Source organism: Tachyglossus aculeatus, unplaced genomic scaffold (assembly GCF_015852505.1).
Source record: "Tachyglossus aculeatus isolate mTacAcu1 unplaced genomic scaffold, mTacAcu1.pri scaffold_102_arrow_ctg1, whole genome shotgun sequence".
NCBI lineage: Eukaryota > Metazoa > Chordata > Mammalia > Monotremata > Tachyglossidae > Tachyglossus > Tachyglossus aculeatus.
Genome location: NW_024044843.1, coordinates 411,179 through 423,226, shown reverse-complemented (window position 1 = coordinate 423,226; position 12,048 = coordinate 411,179). Strand labels below are relative to the sequence as shown.

General features: G+C 49.8%; 1 pseudogene; it reads right to left on the bottom strand.

Moving 5' to 3' along the window:
- Positions 1-1,030: 1,030 nt before the first annotated feature.
- On the bottom strand, positions 1,031-4,482 carry LOC119922463 (annotated as a pseudogene).
- Positions 4,483-12,048: the final 7,566 nt, after the last annotated feature.

The window sequence follows — 12,048 nt, the reverse complement described above, 5'->3', positions numbered from 1 at the left end:
CCCATGACCTCTGACTCCAAAGTCCATTCTCTTTCCACTGAGCCATGCTGCTTCTCTAAAACGTGTCATTTCTTTGTTTTTACTTCAAATGCTCAGTTCAGTACATCACACCCCATGTGTGTGCAGTAAAATACTCTACTACTGTTGCACATTTATGCGTGGTGCATGCACTTGAAGGCCATTCAATTGATATAAACATTGAAAAGAGCAAAAAATATTTACACCTGAGCTATTTAGCACCATACTAAATTCCTGATTGCAGTGTTCACAGTTTATGTATGTTTTCTGCATTAAAGCCCATAGCTTTTGTATGTTTACACATTCAAGCTCTAGCTTAGGGTTAGGGTTAGGGTTAAGACTCGATGCATTTGAGTTTCATTGTTCTGCAGGTGGATCTGAGTGCCCACAGACAGACCCCCTCTTTTGGGGTATGTCACGCTGTTCTTACTGTTCTTCCCCGTGACTGGGCAGTGAAGAGCCAAATGGGAAGATTCAAATATGAGGTTCATGATGTGAAACCAGACGAACGCTCAGAGGAGAGGAGTTTCTGCTGGATGTGGAGGTGGATGGGCAGCTGATGGGGTATCTTGGGGTCCAGAACCATATTCTCTGTGTACCTCTCCCACAGAAGGCTCATGGTCTTAATCTCCATTTCACAGATGAGGTAACTGATGAGAAGTGAAGTGATTTGCTAAAAGTCACGCAGCAGAGGAATGGCAGAGCTGGAATCAGAATCCAGGCCCTCATTCTATCACCTAGGCTCCTCTGCTTCTTCAAGGGGTTAAGGGCTCAGGCCTACCTGCTCTGCAGAGCCCACAGCCAGCTATGAGGAAGAATGTGGTAGACCTGTTCGTTGACCTGCAAAAATCTTGGTTGTGAAAGGAGCTCCTGTCCTGCCTATCAGCAGACCCCACCCCTTAGGAAAGCACAGACCCTCCAGAAACAGGGGACCACAAACAGGCCTGAAACTGGGGCTAAGACATTTTTATTCATTCTTCCCTGTGTGTATGAGACCAGAGGGTCCCGGGGCCTATCTCAGGGGGCACCCCATGGTGTTCAGAGACGACCTCGGTGAACGTTCTGTTACCGTGGCTCGGGTGGTTTCGGCTGGGGTGTCCAGGAACGGTGAATCAGGTGCATTCCGGGATGTCTGCCGGTGGATTCCAGAGGACGGCGGTCCTGCTGGCAGGCTGCAGGCTTGTGGTCCACAAAAGTGGAGTCACTTCTCTATCTACCACTGGCTTTATTTTGGCGGGGGCTGGGATGGGAGTAGTGAGAGGAGATTAAGTCAAAGGAAGGAAAGTGCATGGGGTGGGAGGGGCATGTGGAGAGAAAGAGTCCCCAAGCATTGCCCTCCTCCTTGCCCATTCCTCCCCGTGACTACCAGCATCCCCCCTGCAATCTCTTCCTCAGGAGGGTCGGGGGCACTTAGTGGCAGTGCTTAAGGGAGTTCAGACCCACAATCCCACTTCTTCATATCCTGTCCTCCCACTCCCCCTCACTGTACCACCTCTGCTGCCCCCCTGCAATATGGGGCTGCAGAGATGGCCGCTGGCCACAGATACAGACACAATTGCACGACCCCATTGCTGGACATGGAAGTCGTCTCTCTTTCAGCCTGCATCTTTGCCTCGTTTTTCCCGGATGTAGGAGCGTTAGGGTCTGCTCTCAAACTGGAGGGTAAAAATGACCTCTAGGCCAGTTTTGAAGGAGAAGACCCTAGGCAGAAGTGAAAGCCCTGATATGGAATCAGCCTGAAATTCCCTTACCCACACAATTCCTACCATGGATCTCTGGGGAGCCCTCCTCCTCTGGAAGTCTTCTCTGACCCCTCCTATCTTGTCCCAGGGTCTGCCGGCTGTGCCATCCCTGGAGAAGCCATCTCCTAAAGGGAATTAAAATGTACAGGGAAAAATCATTCTCTTACACCAAATCTTCTGGTGAAAACAGTCAGTCACTCTGGGCCCGACACACAGCCAGAAGAATCCCACAAACCTGTCGGGTTCTCCTCCATCATTCTGGGAGTCATGGTTGAACCCTGCATCTATAGAAAATGCAAGAGAGACATTTAGAGACTGTCCGGTACCTGATGGAGCTGAAGATATACAGAAGATTGTCAACTCCTCATAGGTAGGGATTGTGTCTGTCGATTGCATTTTACCTTCCCCAGTACTCAGTACAATGCTCTGCACATAAACACCCTTCATGGACTGAGATCAGTTCAATAAAGGGATGCAGGAGGAATCCAATCTCGCAGAAGCACATAGGCTCAACTAATCACTGGACCCTTTTTAAAAACCAAGTTCTTTAGAACAAGCCAGAAGTGAGAGCTTAGATCTATAATATCTAATTCTCTGCTAGGAAACCCAAAGTATGTTGGATCTAGAGTAACTCAATCAGTGGTATTTATTGACCACTTACTTTGGGTACTAAGCACTTGAGAGAGTACAAGACAGCAGAACAAGAAGACCCAGTGAGCTCACAGTCTGTAAGGGGATATAGCCGTTAATCTGAATAAATTCCTAGCTATGGACCAAAGTGTTATGGGGTTGAGGGAGAGGTGAATAAAGGGAGCAAATCCAAGTGCAGGTATTGAATCAACATGTTACAGGTTAAGAAACTGAGACACAGCATGGTTAAGTGACTCGCCCAAGATCACAGAGCTGGCAAGAGGCAGAGCTGGGATTAGAACCCAGGTCCTCCAATGCCCAGGCCTGAACTTTTCCTGCTCAGCAACACTGCCCAAACCCAAGTTTTAAGGAAAGATGAAAATCACCCTGCTCCAAGGTAATGGTGCTTCTAACCTGTTCAGTAGGCCCAGAATCTGAGGAATATGGTCCATCAGGCACTGCAAAGATAGTAGAGTAGACTGGTGGGAATGATACAGGTAGAAATTCTTCCGGTGATTGTCGTCTGAATGAGCGGGAAGCTATTCAACCTGTTGAGCCTCAAATATGGCCGAGCCCCAAACCCAAGGGTAGAGTCCAACCAAGGGGAAAGTGGAAAAACCAAAGCCGTCTTCCCTCTCCCTAGAGCCCAGGCACAAAATCCCAACTGAGAGAATAAATTACCCAAGGTTCTGAAGCCAGTCCCTCATTTTTCTGGCACCAAAATTTTTCTTGCCGTGCCCGATACTCAGGCCATGAAGACCCAACTGGGAGAGTTGCATCTGGGGTTCATGACATGATGCCAGCCCCCGTTTTCTTTCACCCAGACTTTTATTGTTCTTCCCTGCACGCGGGCCATGAAGGTCCAAATGGGAAGACTCAAATCTGGCGTTCAGAGAATGAGGCCAGGCCCCCTTTCGCTGGCACTCCTATTTCACTGTTTTTGCCAGTGCCTGGGCCATAAAGACCAAAATAGGAAGATTGAAGTCTGGAATTCATGGCCTGAGGTCAGTCCCCACCTTTGCTGGCACACATGTCAATTTTTATTTTTCTCAACACCTGGGCCATGAAGACACAAAATAGGAACACTCAAATGCAGGATTTGTGGCATGAAGTCAGCCCCGCCATTTTTTCTAGCACTCATGTTACTATTGCTTTTCCCGTCACTGGGGCCATGGAGACCCAAATGGGAACTCAAATCTTTGGTTCATGGCATAAAGCCAGCTCCCCTTTTGCCAGCCCTCATGTTATTATTGTTCTTCCCTGTGCCCAGCCGAGGAAGACCCAAGTGGGAAGAGTCAAATCTGGGGCTTGTGGTGTGAAGCCAGCCCACATTATGCCAGCGCTTACATTACCTGCTGCCTTTGTGTCTGGGCCATGAAGACCCAATTGGGAAGACTTGAATATGGGGTTCATGGCATAAAACCAGTCTCCTGTTTTGCCAACACACATGTTATTATCAAGCTTTCAAATGTCTGGGCCATGAAAACCCAAAAAGGAGTCATATCTGGGGTTCATTTCATGAAGCCACACCCTCTGCCACCATTAATTTTTGCCACTATTAATTTTTATTGTTCTTCCCTGTGTCCAGGCCTTGAAGACCCAAATGGAAAACTCAAATCAGAGGTTCATGGAATGAAGTTACGCCCCCTTTTGCCGGCATCAATATTTCTCCTGCCCCCGGTACCTGGGCCATGAAGGCCCAATAATGGAGTCAAATCTGGGGTTCATGGCATGAAGCCAGTACCTCCCTTTTGCTGGCATATTTTTATTGTTCGTCCAGTGCCCCATCCATTAAAAGATACAAATGAAACTGTTCAAATCTGGAGTTCATGGCATGAAGCCAGACCCCCTTTTGCTAGCACCCAAATTTTTAAATTCTCCCCAGTGCGAAGGTCATGAAGACCCAAATAGGAAGACTTAAATCTGGGGTTCATGGCATGAAACCAGTCCCCGCTACCTTAATTGTTGCTCCCAGTGACTGGGCCGTGAAGACCCAAATGGGAAAACTCAAATTAGGGCCTTGTGGCATGAAGCCATTCCCCACTTTAGGGGCATCCATATTTTTTACCGTTTTTCCTGGCACCAGGGTCATCTTCTAGACTGTGAGCCCGCTGTTGGGTAGGGACCGTCTCTATAGGTTGCCAACTTGTACTTCCAAAGCGCTTAGTACAGTGCTCTGCACACAGTAAGCACTCAATAAATATGAAAGAATAAATGAATGAATGAATGAATGAAGACCTAAAAGGGAAGTCTCAATCTGGGGGTTTGTAGCATAAATCCAGCACCCAGTTTGGCCAGGATATATGCCATTATTGTTCTTCCCAGTGCCTGGGCCATGAAGACCCAAATGGGAAGACCCAAATGGGAAGACTCAAATATAAGATTTGTGGCATGAAGTCAGTTTCTCCTTTTGCTAGCACCCATATTTGTAATTTCTCTTCCCAGAGCTTGGGCCATGAAGACCTAAATGAGAAGACTCAAATCCGAGGTTTGTGGCATGAAGCCAGTATTCCCCCTTTGCCAGGACACATGACATTATTGTTCTTTCCAGCGCCTGGACCATGAAGACCCAAATGGGAAGACTCAAACATAAGGTTTGTGGCATGAAGCCCGTTTCCCCCTTTGCCAGCACCCATTTTTGTTTTTACTCTTTCCATCACCTTGGCGGCGAAGACCTCAACGGGTTGTAGGTTTTGCAGTATGAAGCCAGTACCCCTTATGCTGGCATCCATATTTTTAATGTTCCTCCTTGCACCTGGGCCATGAAGACCCAAATGGGAAGACTCAAATCTGGGGTTTGTGGCATGAAGTCAACCTCCTTTTCCCAGCACCCATACCTTCTTCACTCTTCCCAGAGCCTGGGCCATGAAGACCCAAAAGGAGAAATCAAATCTGGGATTTGTGGCATGAAAACAGCTCTCCCTTTTTCCAGCACCCAGATTTTAATTGTTCTTCCAGGCAGCAGGCCACAAAGACCCAAATGGGAAGACTAATCTGGGGTTTTTTCAGTCATTCTTCCCGATGACCAGATTCTGAAGGCTCACAGGGTCAGACAGGCCCATTGTCCAACACGGCAGCCCTGCCCCTCAATGCAGTGTGGGGGCTCAAGGGTCAGACAGGCACAACATTACATGGCCCTGCCTCAGGGTGGCAGTCACAGTGTCACACAGGTACAACATTGTAGTGGTTCTGCTCCAGGTGGGCGCTTATAGTGTTAGACTGGCACAACATCATGGCAGCCCTGCCCCCAGGGGGCTCAGAGTGTCAGACAGGCCCATTGTCAGTCATTACGGTCCTGCCCCTCGGTGGGGTGCGAGGGGGTCACAGTATCACCCAGGCACAACACTGCAGTGGCCCTGTGCCAGGGAGGCGCTCAGAGTGTCAGACTGGCACAACATCATTACAGCCCCGCTCCCACTGAGCTCAGAGTGTCAGACAAGACCATTGTCAGTTGCAGTAGCCCTGCCCCTCGGTGCGGTATGAGGGGGTCAAAGTGTCACACAGGCACAAAGTTGCAGCGGCCCTGCCCCAGGGGAGCACTCAGAGTGTCGGACAGACACAACATTATGGCAGCCCTGCCTCCAGGGAGCTCAGAATGTCAGACAAGCCCATTGTCAGTTGTGGTGGCCCTGCCCCTTGGTGTAGTGTGGGGGGCTCACAGTGTCACACAGGCACAATGTCATGGTTGCCTAACCCTAACCCTTCCCCCAGGGGGCTCACAATGTCAGACATTAATTCATTAAATCGTATCGATTGGGCACTTACTGTGTGCAGATTACTGTACTAAGCACTTGGGAGAGTACAATATACCAATAAACAGATGCATTCCCTGCCCACAATAAGTTTACAGTCTGGAGATAAGCTCGCAGTGCCAGTGTCGGAGAGGTCTAACGAGCTGGAAGCCATGCCCCAGGTGGGTGCTCAGAGTGTCAGATAGGCACAACATCACAGCAGCCCTGCCCCCAGAGGTCTCAGACAGGCACATTGTCAGTCGCAGTGGCCCTACCCCTTGGAGCGGTGCTGGGGGTTTGGGTTAGGGGGGCAGTGGGGGCTCACAGTGTCAGACAGTCACAACGTTGCAGTGGGGCTCACAGTGTCAGAGGCGCATGGGTCCGAGGCATGAAACCAGCCCCATTTTGCTGACTAGTATTTCAACAACAACTCTCTCCTCGACCCCCTCCAGTCTGGCTTCCGTCCCCTTCATTCCACGGAAACTGCGCTCTCAAAGGTCACCAATGACCTCCTGCTTGCCAAATCCAACGGCTCATACTCTGTCCTAATCCTCCTCGACCTCTCAGCTGCCTTTGACACTGTGGACCACCCCCTTCTCCTCCACACGTTATCTGACCTTGGCTTCACAGACTCCGTCCTCTCCTGGTTCTCCTCTTATCTCTCCGGTCGTTCTTTCTCAGTCTCTTTTGCAGGCTCCTCCTCCCCCTCCCATCCTCTTACTGTGGGGGTTCCCCAAGGTTCAGTGCTTGGTCCCCTTCTGTTCTCAATATACACTCACTCCCTTGGTGACCTCATTCGCTCCCACGGCTTCAACTATCATCTCTACGCTGATGACACCCAGATCTACATCTCTGCCCCTGCTCTCTCCCCCTCCCTCCAGGCTCGCATCTCCTCCTGACTTCAGGACATCTCCATCTGGATGTCCGCCCGCCACCTAAAGCTCAACATGTCGAAGACTGAGCTCCTTGTCTTCCCTCCCAAACCTTGTCCTCTCCCTGACTTTCCCATCTCTGTTGACGGCACTACCATCCTTCCCGTCTCACAAGCCCGCAACCTTGGTGTCATCCTCGACTCCGCTCTCTCATTCACCCCTCACATCCAAGCCGTCACCAAAACCTGCCGGTCTCAGCTCCACAACATTGCCAAGATCCGCCCTTTCCTCTCCATCCAAACCGCTACCCTGCTAATTCAAGCTCTCATCCTATCCCGTCTGGACTACTGCACTAGCCTTCTCTCTGATCTCCCATCCTCGTGTCTCTCTCCACTTCAATCCATACTTCATGCTGCTGCCCGGATTATCTTTGTCCAGAAACGCTCTGGACATATTACTCCCCTCCTCAAAAACCTCCAATGGCTACCGATCAATCTGCGCATCAGGCAGAAACTCCTCACCCTGGGCTTCAAGGCTGTCCATCACCTCGCCCCCTCCTACCTCACCTCCCTTCTCTCCTTCTACTGCCCAGCCCGCACCCTCCGCTCCTCCACCACTAATCTCCTCACTGTACCTCGCTCTCGCCTGTCCCGCCATCGACCCCCGGCCCACGTCATCCCCCGGGCCTGGAATGCCCTCCCTCTGCCCATCCGCCAAGCTAGCTCTCTTCCTCCCTTCAAGGCCCTGCTGAGAGCTCACCTCCTCCAGGAGGCCTTCCCAGACTGAGCCCCTTCTTTCCTCTCCCCCTCGTCCCCCTCTCCATCCCCCCGTCTTACCTCCTTCCCTTCCCCACAGCACCTGTATATATGTATATATGGTTGTACATATTTATTACTCTATTTATTTATTTTACTTGTACATTTCTATCCTACTTATTTTATTTTGTTGGTATGTTTGGTTCTGTTCTCTGTCTCCCCCTTTTAGACTGTGAGCCCACTGTTGGGTAGGGACTGTCTCTATGTGATGCCAATTTGTACTTCCCAAGCGCTTAGTACAGTGCTCTGCACATAGTAAGCGCTCAATAAATACGATTGATTGATTGATTGATTGATTGATAGTGTGCTTCCTGGCACCTGGGCCAGGAAGATCCAAATGGATACCGTCAAAACTTAGATATATGGTATGGAGGTAGTCCTGCCTTTTGCCAACACTCATGTTATTATTGTTCTTCCTGGTGCCTGGTCATGAAGACGTAAAAGGTAAGACTCAAATCTGGGGTTCATGGCACGAAACTATTACCCCCTTTTGCTGGCACCCAAATTTTAAAATTATTATCCCTGGTGCCCAGGACATAAAGAACCAAATGGCATGACTCAAATCTGGAGTTCATGGCATGAATCCATTCCCCTCTTTTGCTAGCACCCCAATCTTTATTGTTGTTCCCGGTGCCTGGACCATGAAGACCCAAATGGGAAGACTCAAATATGGGGTTCGTGGTATAAAGAGAAGCAACGTGGCTCAGTGGAAAGAGCTCGGGCTTGGGATTCAGAGGCCATGGGTTCGAATCCCGGCTCTGCCACGTGTCTGCTGTTTGATCTTGGGCAAATCACTTCACTTTTCTGAGAGTCAGTTACCTCATCTGTAAAATGGGGATTAAGATTGTAAGCCCCATGTGGGACAACATGATCACCTTGTATCTCCCCCAGCGCTTAGAACAGTGCTTTGCACATAGTAAGCGCTTAACAAATGTCATTATTATTATTATTATAAAGCCAATACTCCCTTTCGCCAGCATCCCTATCTTTATTGTTGTTCCCAACGCCTGGGCCATGAAGACCCAGATGGGGAGATTCAAGTCTTGGGTCCATGGCATGAAGTCAGTACCCCCTTTTGCTGGCACCCATGTCATTATTGTTCTTCCCAGTGCCTGGGCCATGAAGACCCAAATGGGAAGGTTAAAATCTGTGGTTTGTGGCATGAAGCCACTACCCCCTTTTGCCGGCACCCAAATTTTTGAATTATTCTCCCCAGGGCCCGGGCCATGAAGATCTAAATGGGAAGATTCAAATCTGGGGTTCATGGCATGAAGCCACTACCCCTTTTTTCTGGCACCAAAATGTTTAAATTATTTTCCCTGGTGCCCAGGCCATAAAGACCCAAATGGGAAGGCTCTAATCTGGGGTACTTGGCGTGAAGCCTCCCTCCTACCCTTCCTTTCCAAACTTCTAGAACAAGTCACCTACACCCGCTTCCTCAAATTCCTCAATGCCAACTCTCTCCTTGACCCCCTCCAGTCTGGCTTCCATCCCCTACATTCCACTGAAATTGCCCTCACAAAGGTCACCAATGACCTCCTTCTTGCCAAATCCAACAGCTCCTACTCTATCCTAATCCTCCTCGACCGCTCAGCTACCTTCGACTCTGTGGACCACCCCCTTCTCCTCAATACGCCATCCAACCTTGGCTTCACAGACTCCGCCCTCTCCTGGTTCTCCTCTTATCTCTCCGGCCTTTCATTCTCAGTCTCCATTGTGGGCTCCTCCTCCCCCTCCAATCCCCTTACTTTAGGGGATCCTCAAGGGTCAGTTCTTGGTCCCCTTCTGTTGTCTGTCTACACTCACTCCCTTGGTTAACTCATTCGCTCCCAAAGCTTCAACTATCATCTCTACGCTGATGACACCCAAATCTACAACTCCGCCCCTGCTGTCTCTCCCTACCTCCAGGTTCGTATCTCCTCCCGCCTTCAGGACATCTACATCTGTATGTCTGCCCGCCATATAAAACTCAATATGTCCAAGACTGAACTCCTTATCTTCCCTCCCAAACCCTGCCCTCTTTCCTGACTTTCCTGTCACTGTAGACGGCACTACCATCCCTCCCGCCTTACAAGCCCACAAACTTGGTGTCGTCCTCGACTCTGCTCTCTCGTTCACCCCACACATCCAATTTGTCACCAAAACGTAACGGTCTCACCTTTGCAACATAGCCAAGATCCGCCCTTTCCTCTCCATCCAAACCGCTACTTTACTAGTTCAATTTCTCATCCTATCCTGACTGGATTATTGCATCAGCCTTCTCTCTGATCGCCCATCCTCCTGCCTCTCCCCACTTCAGTCTATACTTCACTCTGCTGCCCAGATTATCTTTGTGCAGAAACGCTCTGGGCATGTTACTCTCCTCCTCAAAAATCTCTAGTGGCTGCCTGTCACCCTACGAATCAAGCAAAAACTCCTCACTCTCGGCTTCAAGGCTCTCCATCACCTCACCCCCTCTTACCTCACCTCCCTTCTCTCCTTCTACAGCCCAGCCCGCACTCTCCGCTCCACTGCTGCTAACCTCCTCACTGTACCTCGTTCTCACCTGTCCCACCGTCGGCCCCCAGCCCACGTCCCCCCCCGGCCTGGAACGCCCTCCCTCCACACATCCGCCAAGCTAGCTCTCTTCCTCCCTTCAAAGCCCTACTGAGTGCTCACCTCCTCCAGGAGGCCTTCCCGAGTCAGTCCCCTTTTTCCTCCTCTTCCCCATCGCCCCCGCCCTACCTCCTTCCTCTCCCCACAACCCTGCATATAGATTTGTACAGATTTCTAATTCTATTTATTTTAGTTGTACATATTTACTATTCTATTTATTTTGTTAATGATGTGCATATAACTTTAATTCAATTTGTTCTGATGACTTTGACACCTGTCTACATATTTTGTTTTGTTGTCTGTCTTCCCCTTCTAGACTGTGTGCCCTTTGTTTGGTAGGGACCGTCCCTATATGTTGCCGACTTGTACTTCCCAAGCTCTTAGTACAGTGCTAGGACACAATAAGTGCTCAATAAATACGACTGAATGAATGAATGAATGACACCAAGACCTCCTTTTCATTCATTCACATTAATTCCCTTCTCCACAGCACCTGTATATATGTATATATGTTTGTACATATTTATTACTCTATTTATTTATTTATTTTACTTGTACATATCTATTCTATTTATTTTATTTTGTTAATATGTTTGGTTTGTTCTCTGTCTCCCCCTTCTAGACTGTGAGCCCACTTTTGGGTAAGAACTGTCTCTATATGTTGCCAACTTGTATTTCCCAAGCGCTTAGAACAGTGCTCTGCACACAGTAAACGCTCAATAAATACGACTGATTTATATATACATGTATACAGGAGCTGTGGGGAGTTAAGGCGGGGGGATAGGGAGGGGGAGGAGCGGGAGAGGAAGGAGGGGGCTCAGTCTGGGAAGGCCTCCTGGAGGAGGTGAGCTCTCAGTAGGGCCTTGAAGGGAAGAAGAGAGCTAGCTTGGCGGATGTGCAGAGGGAGGGCATTCCAGGCAAGGGGGGATGACGTGGGCCGGGGGTCGATGGCGGAACAAGCGAGAACGAGGTGCGGTGAGGAGATTAGCGGCAGAGGAGTGGAGGGTGAGGGCTGGGCTATAGAAGGAGAGAAGGGAGGTGAGGTAAGAGGTGGCGAGGTGATGGAGAGCCTTGAAACCGAGGGTGAGGAGTTTTTGCCTGATGCGTAGGTTGATTGGTAGCCACTGGAGATTTTTGAGGAGGGGAGTAACATGCCCAGAGCATTTATGGGCAAAGACAATCCTGGCAGTGGCGTTAAGTATGGATTGAAGTGGGGAGAGAAAGAAATATGGGAGATCGGTGAGGAGACTGATGCACTAATCCAGTCGGGATAGGATGAGAGATTGAAAGAGCAGGATAGCGGTTTGGATGGAGAGGATAGGGCGGATCTTGGCGATGTTGTGCAGATAAGACCAGCAGGATTTGGTGACGGCTTGTATATGAGGGGTGAACGATTGAGCGGGGTCGAGGCTGACACCAAGTTTGCGGGCTTGTGAGACGGGAAGGATGGTAGTGCCGTCAACAGTGATGGAAAAGTCAGGGAGAGGGCAGGGTTTGGGAGGGAAGACAAGGAGTTCAGTTTTGGACACGTTGAGTTTTAGGTGGCGGGCAGACATCCAGATGGAGATGTCCTGAAGGCAGGAGGAGATGCGAGCCTGGAGGGAGAGAGAGAGAGCAGGGGCAGAGATGTAGATTTGGGTGTCAT